Source organism: Phascolarctos cinereus, unplaced genomic scaffold (genome assembly GCF_003287225.1).
Source record: "Phascolarctos cinereus isolate Bilbo 61053 unplaced genomic scaffold, phaCin_HiC Scaffold_4;HRSCAF=312, whole genome shotgun sequence".
In the NCBI taxonomy this organism is placed as follows: Eukaryota; Metazoa; Chordata; class Mammalia; order Diprotodontia; family Phascolarctidae; genus Phascolarctos; species Phascolarctos cinereus.
The window spans coordinates 254,542,215-254,561,036 of NW_027555847.1; positions in this window are offsets into that span (position 1 = coordinate 254,542,215).

Here is an 18,822-nt window from a genome sequence, read left to right on the forward strand (position 1 = left end):
TGTGTAAATCTTTCTTCATTCATGAGCTGCCCACTCAATGGACTGTGACGACTCCTTTGGAGAGTTCCAGTCTGTTGCATGAGTACACATCCACAGAAGCTGGCCTATTTTTTTGCACTGAGCTTCATTTAGATGTGTGTGTATGTGTGTGTGTGTGTGTATGTGTGTGTGTGTGTGTGTGTGTGTGTGTGTACGTGTGTGTGTGAGAGAGAGAGAGAAAGATGGAGAGAGAGAGAGAGATGATCAAGACATGAGAATAAGTTTCTGATTCTAAACCTTCTTTGGGTTATTGTTGAGAAGTTTATTAACAGGCTATTTCTTACTTTTTTTTTTCTTCAGTTATACTGAGGTCCTCAGACCCAGTGCCTCCTAATTACTTTTCAGGAGTCTCATATCCAAACATAAGACATATTGAAATGCCTGTTTCATATAGCAAAGTGGGAAATGTTTAGTGCCACCTTGTAGAGTTTATGGATGAGCTAGAAAAAAACAGTCTTTTATATTTTCTCCTGATTTCATGATAAATGTCAAAGGATAACAACCATGGAAAATGAAACTTGCCCCTTGAATCACAAGCAGACAAATTTAAACATGGACAGTAGATAATATAAAGAATTTCCATATGGTCCTATCAATAGGCATTCAGAGAAAGGCACCACTTGCGTATCGCTGTATCAGTGACCTTTACGATTATGTCTTCATTTTACAGACGACCCTCACAGCACCGCTTGAGCATACAATTTTCTCCCATTCTCTCAAAACCAATGCTACTCAATTTTGACTTTTTTTTTTGGTATGTAAATCTCCTAACACTTTGTGTTGTTAAATTTGGATTGCTTCTAATGTGTCTTGCCTTCCCAACAGGATTCTAAGTATACCAAGGATAAGAACTGTGTTATATACTTCTTTTCAAGCTCTATTTTATTCTTTGTCCTTTCATTTGCTTTGTTTTACAGCTAAAATGGATTATTAGCTGTTTCCCAATCTCATCCTGTCCGAGGGCAGTGTGAATGGCATAGAGTAGTGGTCTTCCAACTTTTTAAATCAAATATTCCTATCAGTTTAAAAAAAAATGAACATGAAAATGAGGACCCAAAATATGCACATAGTTACTTTATTTATAAATTCTCTAATTTACTACTATGGCAATAATAACATACATTATAAAATACATAAAATATACATTTCAAATGATGGAATAATATCTGATCCTGGGGTCAATAGGCAAACACTGGAATTTATTGAGTAGGGGAGTAACAAGGTCAGACTTGTACTTTTATTATTTTGGCAGTTGTATGGAAGATGGGTTGTAGAAGGGACTCTGGAGGCAAGAGTACCATTTAAAAAGCTATTGCACATTTAACCCCAATTACCTCACAAAAAAAAAAGCTATTGCAGTAGTTCAGGCAAGAGATGATAAGGACTTGGGCTGGAGTAGTGGTTGTGTGAATAGACAGCAAGACATGTGGAGGTAGAAATGACAAGATTTGATAACTGATTGGATATGGGAAGTGAAGGAGAGTGAAGAGTCAAAGATAACATAAAATGACTGGGCAACTGGAAGCATGGCGATGCCTTCAGCAGAGATTCTTCAGAGGAGTGTATTTGGGATTAAATGTAATGTAATGGGATCTATGAATTGACATAACCCATACCTGTCTGCTCATACTTTGTGACTCACCCAAAGGTGGAATTGGTCACTGGAATACACAGCCACCTATTGAGAGACTCCTACTATACCCAGGAGGTCATCTAGGGGCAGAGATGAGTATGCTGGGAAAAAGGAGGGAAGTTTTCTAACTGCTGCTATGGAGATTCTGTAGGGGTTAGTTTATAAGTGGGGCTCAGAAGGGGAGGTTGAGAGCTTCCATAGAAGAGGGAGGGGACAGAGCAAAATAGAGGGAAAAGGATAAGGGTAGATGAGTTTGTGTTGGAGACTAGACCTAAGATTAGCTATTGTGGGGAGAATGAGATGCATTCCATCTTCCTACCCTCCTGTATAGCTCTCTAAGTAAGGTCATGATTTACTGGATCATCCCTCTCCACAGCTTCTACTTTGGACTCCATTGGAAACATTCTGCACTTAGTGTCAAGACTTGGATTCAAATCCACTTTAGACATTTACTTGCTATTGGACAATTCACTTAACTTCCCAGTGTCTTCATTGATTTCTTCATTGATAAAGTGGAGATAATAATATCTACATGTATTTGAAAAACATTAAAAAGCTTTGGTTGTCATTATTTCCTTGCCTTTCCCCACTTAAATTTGTTTATAGGAAGGAAGGGGAAGGGAACAAACGCTGATTACACACCTGCTAGGCATTGTGCTAAGCACTTTATAAATATTATCTCATTTGATTCTCATAACAACCCTATGAAGTAGGTGCTATGATTATTCCCATTTTACAATTGTTTAAACTAAGGTAGAAATCATCCCTCCCATGCCTGGAAAACCATTCATATCCTGACTTGTTGAAATACTTCTCTTTCTTTGAGAAAAAACTCAGGTGTCACTTTGTACATGAAGCCTTCCCTAATGCCCCCTGCTAAATATGCCAGACAGATTAAAATTTCAAAAAAATCTTGGGAGATTGGAATAATGGATCAAGAGCAAGAAAATGGAATTTAATCACAATAAATATATTCAAAATCAGCTGCACAATTACAGGATAGGGAAGACCTGGTGTAAAAGCAGTTCACGTGAAAGAGACTTAAGAGTTTTTAATGGAATGTAAGCACAATAGTTCTTTCCTAGAGAACTAAGAGAGTTAACAGTGAATGAACAGTAAGACTTGACTGCCAAAAACCTAATGTAAACTTGGATTGCACTAATAGAAAAATACAATCCAGATCAAGGGAGGTGATAGTCCCACTGCACAGTGCCCTGGTCAGATCACATCTGGAGTATTATGTTCAGTTCTGGGTGCATTTTAAAAAAGCCAGTGACAAATTGGAGCACGTCCAGAGGATAGCAATCAGGATGACAAGGAGACCTGAAGGCACATGTAAGGTACTGCCCCTTTTGTATATACCATATTTTACCACATAATTGTCGCAGATTCTATGCCAAATTTTTGCCCCAAAGTAGGTGTGACCATTATGTGAAGCTTTAAAAATTGTGCTGGTATTACCTAAAAATCATTTATTACTAAACTGTCTTTGGTGCAAGATTAGGATGCATGGAATACTCATGAATATATGTTAAAATTGAATACTGACAATGCACGTGGGCTGAGAATTCTAGGCTCATGGCTGCCAATGCACAAGAGATAAAAGTGTATCCATATGCCACTTCTGAATACACTGCTGCTCTGTTTACCTTTTAAGCAGCATGGAGAACAGAATTATACCATACGACAATTACACAATGAAAGATTATAAACCATTTTGTACTGAAAAAAAAAAACAGGGTGTGATGATGATGTGGTAAAATACAGTAAACAGTTTATTTGCTGAAAGGGGAAGAAAATGGACATTCGTATGAGAAAAGCAGCTTGAGATAGTTTTGTGGACCTGAGAGAAAACTGCCTCTTAGATAAATGTATTGGGAGGAACTTCCTGAAAATGTTTCAAAGGCACAAATATTGACTGAAGGTAGGATGGCTTCAGTGCATTGTTGTCCATCAGCTCAATTTACATATGACTGTTTCCAGGGTTTTGAAGGACATATTTGAGAACCTAGAAGTCTTAGTCTTTGGTGACTATGGGAAAACTTGTATGCTATATATTTGCACCATGCGTGATAAAAGGAATTCCTTTTTTTTTTTTTGACCTGAGTTAAAGTTTGGTCACTGCACATGAAGATGCTCCATAGGAGTCATTAGAAGCCGGATGAGGAGTGATAGAAGAAAGGAGCTGAGAAGATAAGACAGAGGTCAGAAAAACGAGAAGAAACAGTAACTTCCTGAGTAGAGGAGCTGATGGTTGAGATTGCCCACTGCTGTTTGAAAGAAGAGTGGAGGAGAATCAGAAGAGAAGAGTGACTGGTTTGGGCTGAGTCAGCTGAGAAAGCTTACTGCAACTTCACAGGGTCCACAGCAGCTGTGTCCTCAGTAGGGGAAGCCGAATCCTCTTGCTGTTTGAAGATCAGACTGAATTTGTTGCTTTCTAGTGACATCTATAGTTTGAGAGAGGGGAAACCCTTCAGGGCCTTTTCTTCATTATCTTCTAAGTTTGAGGAGAAACTTCTCAGACTTCAGGGAACACACCTGAGGAGTTTTGCAGTTCTTTAATTGGAGATAACCACTTGCCACTGAAATAGTTTAACAATGCTTTAGCATCCAGCCACTGGAAAGTTGCATACACCAGTCTTAAGGAGCCTGTTTCACTAAAAGACCTTTACTAACACTGCTTCAGTGGCCCAAGAGAATAGGACCTCCTTCACCCAGAGGGAGAATGTAGAGTTTGAAAAGAGGAAAAGACTGTTTCTTTAGAGTGGACACCACATTGCTCTGGATACATAAGTTTCCCTACTCATCCTCATCATTAGGCTTCTTTGTAAGTAGGTGTCTACTCTCTTCTACAAACACTGTGCACTGGTGGGAGAGTGTAGTCCAGCTTAATGGGTGGATTGTATTACATTTTGATTATTCCTACTTTTGTCTTCTAGTGAGTTAATGCTGTGGTTATTATTATTGCTCTGCCTGTAAATGTTTCATGTTTAGGAGTTAGTAGTCCCATCACTGCTTTTATATAAATAGGAAACACTTTGGTGTGGGCTCAAATGCTATAGCGACATAGAAGAAATGTATTTTTCCCACATCAGTGTAGTGGTAGCAGCATGGTCCTGCTCATGACTCTCCCCTGCGCTCCCACTCCCCCCACTCTGGAAAATGTCTTTTGGACCTGCCAATATGAATAGTGTTTCCCAAGAGACAAATCTGTCAGGTCTGTTTGGCACCATTTTGACACAAAGTATAAAACACCTGTGGTTGGAGAAAGTGAGGATACAATTGTTCATTTCTGTTATTTTATACTACCATCTGGGGTGCTATCTTTGGTCCTTGCTTTAGTCACTTCAGGTTTTCCAGCATTTAAATTGAATTTTGAACTTAGATGCTAGTTATAGCCTTGATTATAGGATAATTCCCGACCTTTAGATTAAGCATGCATGGATCATATTAGAGCTGGAAGGGACCTTAGAGGTCACAAAGCCCCTCAAGTCTCATCATTTTGCAAATGAGGAAACTGAGGCCTAAAGATGTGAGTGACTTGCCCATGGTCACACAGCTAGTGAGTGTTAGAAGTGGGATTTAGGGGCAGCTAGGTGGCGAAGTGGATAAAGCACTGGCCCTGAAGTCAGGAGGACCTGAGTTCAAATCCAGCCTCAGACCAAACACTTGACATTTACTAGCTGTGTGACCCTGGGCAAGTCACTTAACCCCAATTGCCTTAAAAAAAAGAAATAAGAAGTGGGATTTAAACCCTCCTTACTCTGAGTCAAGCACTCTCTCCACAATGTCACACTGTCTTTGAAACTTATTTTATATATACTGAGTCCTTTCAGGAATATTGGCTAAGCAAGCAAATGTGTATGCACATTTCTTGTACTACACCCAAATTCAAGTTTTGTTTTTTTGGTTACATCAAGGATGGCAAAGCTTTCTTAAATTGCAACATAGGCAAAGTGTTTATTCACTAAATGTTTAGAGGAATACTAAAGTAGGGTGGGAGTCTTAAATAGAGGTGTCAACTATGTTGACATAGAGGTATTCAAGAAGGGTGGCCAGGTGGCACAGTGGCTAGAGCACCAGGTCTGGAGTCAGGAGGATTCATCTTCCTGAGTTCAACTGTGGCCTCAGACTCTTATATGACCCTGGGCAAGTCACTTAGCCCTCTTTGCCTCAGTTCCTCATCTGTAAAATGAGCTGGAGATGGCAAACCACTTCAGTGTCTTTGCCAAGATGCCCAAATGGGGTCAGAAGAGTTAGACATAATTGAAAATGACTGAACAACAACAACAAAGGTATTTTATATAACTTTCCAAACTCAGGCTGGTCTAATAGTTTTGGGGACTTAATGTAGGCAGGTGGCATCTCGAACAGAACAGCAGCCTTGGAGTCTGAAAGACCGGAATTCAAATCTGACCTCAGACTCACTAGCTGTGTGACCCTAAGCAAATTACTCACCTCTGCGTGCCTCAGTTTCCTCAACTATAAAACAACAACAACAACAACAATAAAAATAATAATAATAGCATCCACCTCACAGGGTTCTTGTGAGGATCAAATGAGATGCTATTTATAAAGTAGTGCCTGCCACATATTAGGTGCTTAATAAGTGCTTATTCCCTTCCCTGATTATTCATGTAACTGATCACCTCTTGCTCCCAAAACACCAAGTGACCATGCTACAGAGCTCCTAGCCTTTGCTTTAGTACCCTTATTCTAGAACTCTCCCCCCTATGATTGTGTGGATTGGCTTAGTACTGTTCTTTGAGGCCTTCCCAGGGAGTTAATTTACTTCCTGTTGCAGCTTTGATATACGTTAAGCTGTTGGGGTTATCTCTGGCACTTGGTACCATCTGTAGTGTCCCTGGTATATTGCCTGGCATATTGTAGGCCCTTAATAAATTCTTGTTGAATTGAATTGTGAAATTACTACTCACATCATTCCAGGGGTGTGCTAATAAATGTTTAAGAACCAACTCTCTGAAAACACATGCAACAATGGACCTTTTACAAAAGAATATTTGCTTCAGAAGGTAAAATCGCAAATATACAAACTTAGCCGTCCCTCCCAACATGTGGGAGGCATAATTGAATTCCCCCTTTATGCCTCAGTCTCTGGGGAGGGGAAACGGATTAGGGTCATAGTTTATTTCAGGTCCCAAAGAGCACAGTCCCAGTTCTAAGACCAGAACCCTCCTTGAGCTGGAATTCCAGACATCATGGCTTCTCAGGGCTTCCATGTTGGCCTGGCTTGCTGAACCACGGGGTCAGCAATCCATGGCTTGAACTTCCATTCAGGTCCCCTGAGAATCACCTCCAGCACCTGAAACTGAGGATAATCAACAAAGAGAAACAGCAAATACCAGCAGACCCATTTCTGGGAGCTAAGCAGGAGAAGGATGTTCCTACCTTTTTCACGGGTTCAGTTCATAGTGTTCAGGCTGGATGAAGCAGATAGGAATTGCCTGGGAGAGTTCAAATAAAGAATAGCAGAAAAGAATGTTGCAGAGAAGGTGGCAGAAAAAGAGCAAATGACTCAGTTTCACCAGTTTTAAAGAAGGCAGCCAATCAAAAGAGGCTGTCCCCATCTTATGGTAGGGGACACAGCCAGCTCCCTTCAAAGCAAACTTCAAAGCATGCTCAGGACATACCCATAGGAGCCCAGGGCTACACATATAAGACATTTTTAAGTGTAATCTGCATAAATAACATTTTCTTCCTCACTTTCTTAAGTCTGGATAATCAAGAAAACAATAAATCAAACACTGATTTGTAGCATTTCCTGGGTTGCTGAGGTGTAAATATTCACACTGAAAATTTAACTATTGGCTCTTGGGAGCCTCAATGAGCTGACTCCAGAATACTCTTGCCTGAACCCAATACTTTGTACTAATACAGTTATCCCTTCCACATCACAACTTTCCCCATTTTGGTTTTGCTATATCGTGGGTTGGCATGAAAAATTAAATGGTAATTTTGGGGGAGTTTTGTGGAAGCTACAGTTGACCCATGAAGGCCAGGAGATGACACAGAAAAAATTTAGAAACTCAGAAATGCATAATGTATGTACAGTATTGTATAATATCAACATATTTTATGTTTTAATACCATAATAATTCCGGCTTCTTTTCTTGTACGAAGGGGGAGCCAAAAAATTTAAAGCAGATTTTTCAAATGGGAGGGCGGTGCAGCGCCCCTAACCCTCTGGATGTGGAAGGGATAACTGTAGTTTCCCAGGGGGAGCAAATAGAGGGTGATTTAAGGAACAGAGGCTGTCACTAACTCCCTGGCTACCAAAGATTCCTCAGAGTTAGTTGTTTATGTCAAGAGTATGTTGGCCACGTCCACCTCATAGCCTCTCCCTTGTCTTTCCATATTGATGATGATGATGATGCAGTTTTAAGTTATAGACAACTCTGACAATCCCTCCTCTAGTCTTTCTGCCCTCCATCTATTCTGCATCATGAGGCAAGAATGAATAATAATAGCATTTTACATAAGTTTGGCAAAACATTTTAGATATGTTTTCTTGTTGGAACCTCAAACTCTGACATAAGTACTATTATTATCCCTATTTTATAGATGATAAAACTGAGAGAGAAGTTAAATGATTTGTCCAGGGTCACACAGCTAGTAACTGTCTGAGGCAAGATTTGAACTCAAGTCTCACTGTCTCCAAGTCTACTACTCTTCCTTATTCTGACCGTTTTGCTTCCCTACTCAAAAACCTCTATTGAACTTAGAAATAAGTCCAAACATCATTTAAAATCCCACTCTAGTGGCAGCTAGGTGGCGCAGTGGATAGAGCACTGGCCCTGGATTCAAGAGGACCTGAGTTCAAATGCGACCTCAGACACATAATACTTACTACCTGTGTGACCCTGGGCAAGTCACTTAACCCCATTGCCTAACCCCCAAAAAAACCAAACCCCCAAAATAAACAAAATCCCATTCTAGTTAATTGGATCACATTTAAAGTATTGTGCATCATCCTGGGAACCTCCCTTTAAAAGGAATGTTGACAACTTGTTTCACCTAAAACAAGAGTTCTTAACCTTTTTATGTCATGGACTCTGTTGGCAGTCTGATAAAGCCTATGGACCTTTTCCCTGAATAATGTTCTTAAATGCATAAAATAAAACACATAGGATTACAAAGGAAACCAATTATATTGTATACAGTTATCAACATGTTTTTAAAAAAAAAAACCAAACAAGTTTATGGCCCCCAGGTTAAGAACTCCAGAACTCCTGATGAGAATGGATGGAAGAAAGGGAGGGATAGAAACTATGGCATGTAAAGAATTGCTCAGAAAATTGGGTATGTGTAAAAGAACAAACTTAGAGATGGGTTTAGAGAACATTTGGATAAAAGAAACTTAGAGATGGATTACTTCCCTTCATTTTTGAGAAGAGTTGTCATTTGGAAGAGGGATTCAATTTATTTTGGGTTGCTCTAGAGAGCAGAACAATGTTGAAATTACAGAGAACCAGATTTCAGCTAAAAATAAAGAACATGTAACAATTAGAATTGTTTCCAAATGGAATTGACTGCTGTGTGAGAGAGTGATATTTTCACCAAAATTTAAAGTTTTCAAAGTGAGACTAGTTATACATTACACATATTAAGGCTACTTCTTGGAGTCAAGAAGATCTGAGTTCAAATTTGGCCTCAAACACTTCTTAGCTGTATGATCCTTGGTAAGTCACTTTAACCTCTACCTGCCTCAGTTTCCTCTAAAATGGGGATAATTACAGCATTTAACTCCTAGGGTTGTTGTGAGGACCTTGTGAGATTGTAATTGGAAAACACTTAGTACATATGCCCAAAGGGCAATCAAACGGTGCATCTCCTTTGATCCAGCAATACCATACTAGGTCTGTATCCCAAGGCGATCAAAGAAAAGGGAAAGGACACATATGTACAAAAATATTTATAGCAGCTCTTTTTGTGGTGGCCAAGAATTGGAAACTGAGGGAATGTCCATCAACTGGGGAAAGGCTGAACAAGTTGTGGTATATGAATAGAATGGAATACTATTGTTCTATAAGAAATGATGGCAGATTTCAGAAAAACCCGGAAAGACTAACATGAACCGATGCTGAATGAAGTGAGCAGAGCCAGGAGAACCAGGAGAACATTGTACACAGCAACAGCAACATTGTACAATGATCAACTATGGTAGACTTAGTTCTTCTCAGCGATACAATGATCCAAGACAATTCCAAAAGCCTCAGGATGGAAAATGCCATCCACATCCAGAAAAAGAACTGATGGAGTTTGAATGCAGATTGAAGTATATTATTTTCACTTTCTTTGTTTTTATGATTTTTTTCCCTTTTGTTCTGTTTCTTCTTTCACAACATGATTAATATGAAAATAGGTTTAACTTGATTTCTCTTGTATAACCTACATCAGAGTGCTTGCCATCTTGGGGAGGGGGGAAAGGAGGGAGGTAGGGAGAAAAATTTGGACCTCAAAATCTAATAAAAATGAATGCTGAAAACTATCTTTACACATAATTGGAAAAAATAAAATATTTAAATAAAAAAAGACAAACCAAAAACCCACTTAGTACAGTGCCTGGCACATCATAAGCACTATATAAATGTTAGCTATAATTATTACTGTTTTTAATAATTAATTTATTTTTAATTTTCAACATTTACTTTCATAAGATTTTGAGTTTTAAATTTTCTCCCCTCCCTCTCCTTCACCCTCCCCAAGATGGCATGCAATCTGATATAGGCTCTACTTATACATTCATATTAAGCATATTTTCACATTAGTCATGATATAAAGAAGAATTAGAACTAATGGGAGGAACCACGAGAAAGAAGAAATAAAACAAAACAACAAAAGAAAAGGAGAGCAAATAGTATGCTTCCATCTGCATTCAGACTCCCCAGTTCTTTCTCTGGATGTGGCTAGCATTTTCCATTGTGAGTCAGTTTGGAGCTGTCTTAGATCCTTGCATTGCTGAGAAGAGCTAATCAAAGAATCTATCCATATTAGTCATCAAACAATGTGGCTGTTAACTGTGCACAACGTTCTCCTGGACCATATATGTACAATAACCATTTGCTCAATAATCACCTAACAGCTTTGGGTTTAGTGTTCCCCAGTTTCTTAAGACTCAATTTTCTCTTGTTCTATGAAAATGAGTCACTTAGGAAAAGGTAGGGAGGTAATTTATGGGGTAAATTCCTTGTTTCTGCTAGTCCTTTCACATGCAAATGAACTATTCAAAGCCTTCTCTTCTTTATAAGGTATATAATGATCTACTCTTGCAAAGCTGAGGGCCATCCAGGGCCATCTCTAGTCATCCTGATCTATAACTTGCCTCTGGACCCAGATGGCTCCAGAGGAGAGAGTGAGACTGGTAACTTTGCACAGCCCCTCCTCCCTCAAATTCAATTCACTTGCATCACATGGCATCAAGAGTCTTAGAGAGATGTATCCTTTTATCTTACTGTCTTTATAACTTGTACCTGGCTACTAGCAAACTTGTTCAAGTCTGAAAGAGGCATATCCTTACACAGTAAGTTTAGCAGAAAGTATTCTTTCCTGCTGATAAGCCTGAGGCAGATTTTAGTGGTCCACGAAATTTATATCACCAAAATATTCTTACTTCTTAAAACCTATAAACTTGAGCAGTATGGTTTACACCTACCTACCCTGGGCATGAGTTCAGACGCAGACAAAGCTATGGTAGAGATTAGAAGCTGGGAAAGATTCTTTTCGGGTGAGTTTGAGATTGGCCCTGCCTACCTGAACTAATTTCACAGGGTTGGGGGTGGGGTAAGAAAGAAACTCCCAGTTTATCTCCCCCTTAATTCTATGCAGGCATCCAGTGGGACAGGCAACTGGTGGCTAATCACTTCTTGACTGCTATTTTAAAGTTTTGTAGCTGCAGTCTGGTCTAGGTGTAGGAAAAGTCAGAAAGTAAGAGATCGTGGAGAAGTAGAAGACCAGAGAGACTAGTAGGACCAAGCATGGATTGGGAGTTGGACTGGAATGAAGCTAGACGGTAATGGCAGCTACCATGAAATTCCTCCAGCCATGGTGAAATCAGAGGAGGCAATTCTAACTAATCCCCAATGCTTTTTTCTGATTGCTTGCCAACCCCATATTGACTAGCTCCAAAGCCACAGCTCCATTCCTCTTCCCCCTCCCCACCATTCCCCAGGCAGTGAGGGGTTTGGTGGGGAAATTGGAGGGGAGTCAATCAAGTGGTTTTACTATTTGTAAACTTCTTTAGATTTACCATTCTAGGTTTTAATACATCACATGGCCACTAAAAATAAATTGTTTAATTCTTGTAAATGAGGTGGTCAATCAGAGCGGGGAGGTTTCTGATAGATGGGGTAGGGATTCAGAGGAAAAATGAGTCTTTCCTATATTAGTAATTTTTTTTTAGCATATTATAGGTCATATTCCTAGATCTATATAGAACCCAGAGTTGGCCATGGCTCTCTTGAGCTTAGGTGAGCAGGGAAGATGAAGGGTAGGGGGAGTCATATTCATATTAATGTATTATCTGAACACCCTGTGATGAACTGTGGGGGACACTGCAGCTGTTGGCAAAGCCAGTGCGTGCACACCAAATAACCTTTGGTGTGGTCACGGGGCTGAGAGGAATGAAACCTGGAGTCCATAGCCTCCCCATCTAGTGAATTAATTAATGATATGACAGCCTTTTTCTCTGTAAGTTGCAGAAAGTAGGAAAAGGAGCCAGGTGTATAGTAGGGGCGGAACTACCAAATATACACCCACATCTACCCCCACCCCAACCAATTAAAGAATTGGTTGATTCTTCACTGACTCTTTTTCTCAATGTTCTGCACCTCTGAATCCTGGCTGCTTCCTCCTCAGCTTCAGAACTTCTCTCTGTGCTTCTTCAAGCTATGCATCGCACTGAGGCTACAGTGAGTAGAATAGTCTGTGGTAGACATTTTATTTTTAAAATATTTTATTATTAAAAATTTTTTTTACACCAACAGTCATTCCAAATCAGCCCTGAGGCTCCACCCCAACAAAAGAACATCAGTTGTAGCATAGAAAAACAAACAACATAAACAAAACCAACTGACCCAATTGCCTGATCTGACACCTTACATAACGCTCCACATCTCTAGTCCACCACCTCTCTAACAAGAGGAGAGAAATGGTTTTTACCACCATTTCTCTGGAACTTAGATCAATGAATTTAATTTGATTTCTGATTAGACAATTTACTTTTTCCAGTCTGTGGTATATTTGGGATTGGAGCACAATGATTTTGATTACTTCCAATCATCTTTCCAACTCTGAGTCTATGATTTATTTTTAAAGCAATTTACATAGCATTGAAGTTACTTGTTCTCTCAATATTTGACAGGATTCATTTGTCAATCTAGCTGGGCCTGGGCTTTTTTCTTGAAGACTCCATTTGTGGCTTGTTCTTTTTCTGGGTTCTGGTTACTTAAATTCCCCTCTAGGCCCCCACCCCTACCCCATCCTGTCACTGTTAGTGTTTTCTATTTCCATCAGTAAGCATTGATTTAATTTATCAGTTTTGTTGATATATAATTGGATTAATAAATGTCTAGCATTTAAATTTTTTTCTCCTGTTCTGAATTCTTTTTCATTCTTGATTTTGGCATTTTGTGTTTAGAGATATACATCTGTCCTTAAGACTTGATTTGATTGTATCTCAGAAGTTATATGTTGTCTTATTGTTGTCCTTTTCCTTGATAAAAGTATTTATTATATTTACAAATTGTTCTTCAACTCACATATTCTTTAGGGTTTTTTATTTAGTCTCTAGTTAAGTTAGAATCTTTTCTTCAAATGCTCTGTATTGACTACATTTTCATTTTGTTGTGGTCAATAAATTATATGTTTAATATGTCTGTTTTTCTGCATTTGCTTATCAGTTGGTCATAGCCTAGCACAAAGTTAATTTTTGTAAACATACCATGTAAAGCAAGTTTAATCAATTTAATTTTATTTCCATTCAGTAATCACTAGAAATATGTCATACCTAAACTTTCTAAAGTTTTGTTTGGATCCTTAGCTTTCTTGCATGTATTATTAGATTATCCAAATCAAGTCAAGTTAATAAGCACTTATTTAGGACCTATTATGTGGCAGATATTGTGCTAAGTACTGGGGATTTAAAGTCCCTGCCCTCAAGAAGCTCACAGTCTAAAAAGGGAGGCAGAGCAATATGAAAAAAAAAACCAACTCTATGTACTAACAAGGTATGTACAGGATAAATTGGAGGTAATCAACAGAGAGGAAGTACTAACATTAGGGATCAAGAAAGGCTTCTTATTGAAGGTATACTTTTAGCTGAGACTTGAAAGAAACAGAGGAGTTAAGAAATGGAGATGAAGAAGGAAAATATTTCACTGGCAGATGGCCTGGCATCAGGAGATAGAGTTGTGTTTAAGGAACAGCAAGGAGGCCAATGTCACTGGTTCAAAGAGAATGTTGAGGAGTAAGGCACCTGAAGACTAGAAAGGTAGAAAGGGACCAGGTTATGAAAGGTTTTAAATGACAAACAGATTTGATATTTGATCTTGCACTTGGTAGGGAACTACTGGACTATATTGAATAGGGGAATGACATGGTCAGACTTGCTCTTTGGAAAGATCACTTTGACAGCTGAGTGGAGGACAGACTGGAGTAGGGAGAGCCTTGAGGTAGAGAGACCAACTAGCAGGTTATTGCAATAGTCCAGGCATGAGATGATAATACCACCCAGGGTAAGGGCAGTGTTGGAGGAGAACCCTTTCTAGACGAGTGTTAATTGACAGACCTTGGCAACAGATTGGAAATTGGGGAGGGTGAGAGAGAATGAGCATTGAAGATGACAGGAGTACCTGAAAGGGGTACCTAGAGGTGCTCAAGTACTTTTGTTTTGTGATCGATTGCTCCCTGTTGTATTATTTATCTATAGCTCAAGTTGTATTTCCTTTAAGTACTTAGATATCTTGCCATTCAATGCATCTATATTTTGGTATCTAAATTACCTTTCAGGATAATAGTTTCCTTGCTTATCTCTTTTAACATATCTATTTTCACTGTTGCCTTTTCCAAGATCATGATAGCCATTTCTGCTTTCTTGTATTCACCTGAGACACAATAGATGCTACTTCAGTCATTCATTTTAACTCTGCATGAATTTTTATATTTCAAGTGTGTATCTTATAAAAAATGTTTTTCAAAAAAAATTGCTGGATTCTGCTTCCTACTCTATTCTGTTACTTTTTACCATTTAATGGGTGAGTTTATATCATTCACATCCACAGTTGTGAAATGTCAGCAGTGTTTTTCCCGGCAAAATATTCCTCTCTTTAGACCTCCTTTCCCATTTTCAAAGAAAAATAACATTGGTAATGAGAGGGGAATGGGATAAACACTAGTATTTGTGAGCCTTCCTCCAAAACTGGTTTGAGTTACTTATGACTATTCCTTCCCTAGTTCTACTTTCCCTCTGTAACTCCTCTCTTCCCTTGGTCTTTCTTTACCTATTTCTCTTCTGGCTTAACTGTCTTATAAATAAGGACTACTTTTTCAACCCTCTTTTCCCTTTTTCACATAAAAGTGAGGCTAATGAGTTGCCTTCTCTCCTCACCCCATTTCCATGTTCTTTCTTTGGCATAACCCAATTATGAGAAATAGATAACTTATTTCCTCTTTATTTCTTCCCTAGTGTATTCCTTTTAAAAATTCCTTTTCTTTCTTCTCTTAAAACCAACAAAACAGAACAAGACCACACCAAGACCCTGGGTTTGTCTTCTTTTACTCCCTCTGTGACCCCTGAAAATAGTGGAACGCTGAAGGGAGAGTTATCTCTTCTTACCCAATTAAAAGAAAACCACATCAGCATAATTTTGCTTCTTCCAATTGCTCAAATATGTTTACCTTTCTAGATTTATTTTATTTTTTGTATTTGTGTTTTGAAGAGTATACCTAACTCCAGTCTATTAATTTAAAATGCTTGAATGTCCTATATTCTACTAAAGATTTATTATTGGCCCTGTAGGATTATATTGAATTTTGTAGGATGCTATTTTTGGTTGCAAGCCTTTTTCTTTTGCTTTTTAATACATCCTATTCCAAGATTTTCTTTCTTTCAGAGCAATATAGTTTTGTGTCATCCTGACCAGCTCCTTAGTACTTGAGTCCTTCCTTTTTTTTTTTTAACTGCTTCCAGGATTTTTTTTTTCCTTGCAAGCTCTGGATACTATCTATGATATTTCTGTGTGTTTTGACTATGGGGTTTCTTTCAGTATTACCACTGGATTCTTTATAGTTTCACTTTACCCTTTGGTTCTAATGGTTCTGGGAAGTTTTCTTTTATGATTTATTGAAATATGCTATATAGGTTTTTTGTTTGGTCATGTTTTTCAAGAAGTTTGATAATTTTTGAATTATCTCTCTCCCTCCTGTTTTCAAGGTCAATTGTTTTGACAGTAGATATGCTATCCATGTTTCTACTCTTCCAGTCTTTTGGCTTTGATTTAATAACTTTTGTTCTTTCATGGAATCATTCACTTCTATTTGCTTCTTTTTTTTATGTCACTGCTTCAAGTGATGTGTATGAACTTCTATTCTAAGATGTTTATTCTCCTCCAATTTTTTTTCCTCAACAGCCCTAATTTTGCATTTTACCTTTATTTCTTCTCTATCTTCCTGAAGTCTTTGTGTCAAGTCCATTCTTTTCCTAAGGCTCTACTTGTACAAGTAGGGTTACTCTCATCTTCTTTGTATCCTTATCCCATAGCATTTCTTCGTTGTATTAGGAATTTTCTTCATTTACTTATGTATCCAGACTCAGTACCTGTATTGAGACTTTGTGCCAGGGCCAGCATCTTCTTCCTTTAAAAATGTTGGATGAGATGGCTATGCCCAGGTCCTGACCCCCTTTGCAGTTTGGATCTCATTGCTGCTGTTATGCCATAATTCTAGACTAGGTGATTGGGTTTTAGTTCTCTACCTAGACTTCTTCTGTCACTCTGTCCTGGAACAGGGAGCTAGAACCAGCCATACCCTTTGACTCAATCTCCTGCGTTCTGCCCTTTCTCCTGGTGGGCCATCATGCATGCTGGCTGCTGCCTCATCTTTGTCAATATGTGTAGTCACCTACTAGGGACTGTTTTTTCCTCTTGGTACACCCTGACTGCCTCTGACAAGATATTGTAGTTGCTGTTGGCCTCAGATCTCCTGGAGCTCTCCTTTGTGAACTCTCTGGGCTCATCATCTCCTCCAACTCCATGTGGGGTCATTTACTGAGAAATGATCTTGTCTCCTAGCATGGACCTAGAACTGAAATTACGTTGGTTTTAGGACACAGTTGCTAGAGACATTAATGACTTTAGGCCTCCCTGTACCACCCCTGATGAGAATGCTCATAGGCTCTAGCTATCTTCTATTGTGGTCCTAGGCTAGATCAAAGAGGATACTGGTGGTCTTTTTGGGTTTCATTAAATGTTTGCTTCATCTGGTAGTCTTTTTCTTATTTGTCAGGGTGTGGGAATATGGGCTTTTCTGAAAGTACCAAGTCTATGATCCAAGGAGACATATGAGTTGTCCATAAACTACTCCAAACTTCCTGTATTATGAACTTCATGAAGGCAAGGAATAAATCTTTTTTTTTCCCTCAAGATGACAACTTCAATTTGTTTGAAAAATATCCAGAAGTCTTAACAGACTTTTAAAAGCTCAATATGAACCAAGAGTATAATAGGGCAGCCAGAAAAGTGAATAAGATATTTGGCTATGTTAAAATAGACATAGCTTTTAGGAAAATTAACTATGGGAGGACATGAACAAGAATCACACTGGATGATTTTTAGAGGTAACTTGCAAATCCAAGAGTTCATAAATCCACTTGAGTTTTTAAAAATTTTATATATATAAAAATTTATTTATTTTTAGTTTTTAACATTCACTTCCACAAGTTTTTGAGTTCAAAATTTTCACCCCATCTCACCCTTCCCCCCACCCCAAGATGGCATGCATTCTGAATATCCCTTCCCCTAGTCTGTCCTCTCTTCTATCTCTCCCCCCTTCTTTTATCCCCTTCCCCTTCTATTTTCCTGTAGAGCAGGATAGACTTCTGTACCCCATTTCCTGTATTTCTTATTTCCCAGTAGCATGTGAAAACATTTTTTTAAACGTATGTTTTAAAAACTTTAGGTTTCAAATTTTCTCCCTTCCTCCCTCCCCACCCACCCTCATTGAAAAGGTAAGCAACTCAATATAGGCTGTGCATGTGCAGTTATGCAAAACACTTCCATAGTAGACATATTGTGAAAAACTAACTCTATTTCCCTTAATCCTATCCTGCCCTCCCATTTATTCTATTCTTTCTTTTGACCCTATCCCTCCTTAGAAGTATTTACTTCTGATTACCCCCTTTCCCAATCTGCCCTCCTCTCTATCATCCCCCTGCTCTCTTGTCCCCTTCTCCCCTATTTTCCTGTAGGGTAAGACAGATTTCCATACCCAATTGAATGTGTATGTTATTCCCTCCTTAAGCCAAATCCTATGAGAATAAGACTCATTCATTCCCTCTCACCTTCCCCCGTTTCCCCTCCACTGTAAGACTTTTCTGTTTTTTTTTTGTGTGTGTGAAAAAATTTACCCTATTCTACCTCTCCCTTTCTTCTTCTCTGAGTATAATCCTCTCTCATCCTTTAATTTTATTCTCCAGATATGACCCCTTAATCTTCAACTCACCCTGTACCCTCTATCTATCTATCTATCTATCTATCTATCTATCTATCTATCTATCTATCTATCTACATATAGATACACATAATTTTTTTTGTCCAACTACCCTAATACTGACAAAGGTCTCATGAGTTATAAATAATCATCTTTCCATGCAGGAATGTAAACAGTTCAATCTTAATAAGTCTCTTATGATTCCTCTTTCCTGTTTACCTCTTCATGTTCCACTTGAGTCCTGTATTTGAAAGTCAAATTTTCTATTCAGCTCTGGTCTTTTCATCAAGAATGCTTGAAAGTCCTCTATTTCACTGAATGACCACTTTTTTTCCCCTGAAGGATTATACTCAGTTTTTCTGGGTAGGTGATTCTTGGTTGTAATCCTATCTCCTTTGCCCTCCAGAATATTATATTCCATGCCCTGC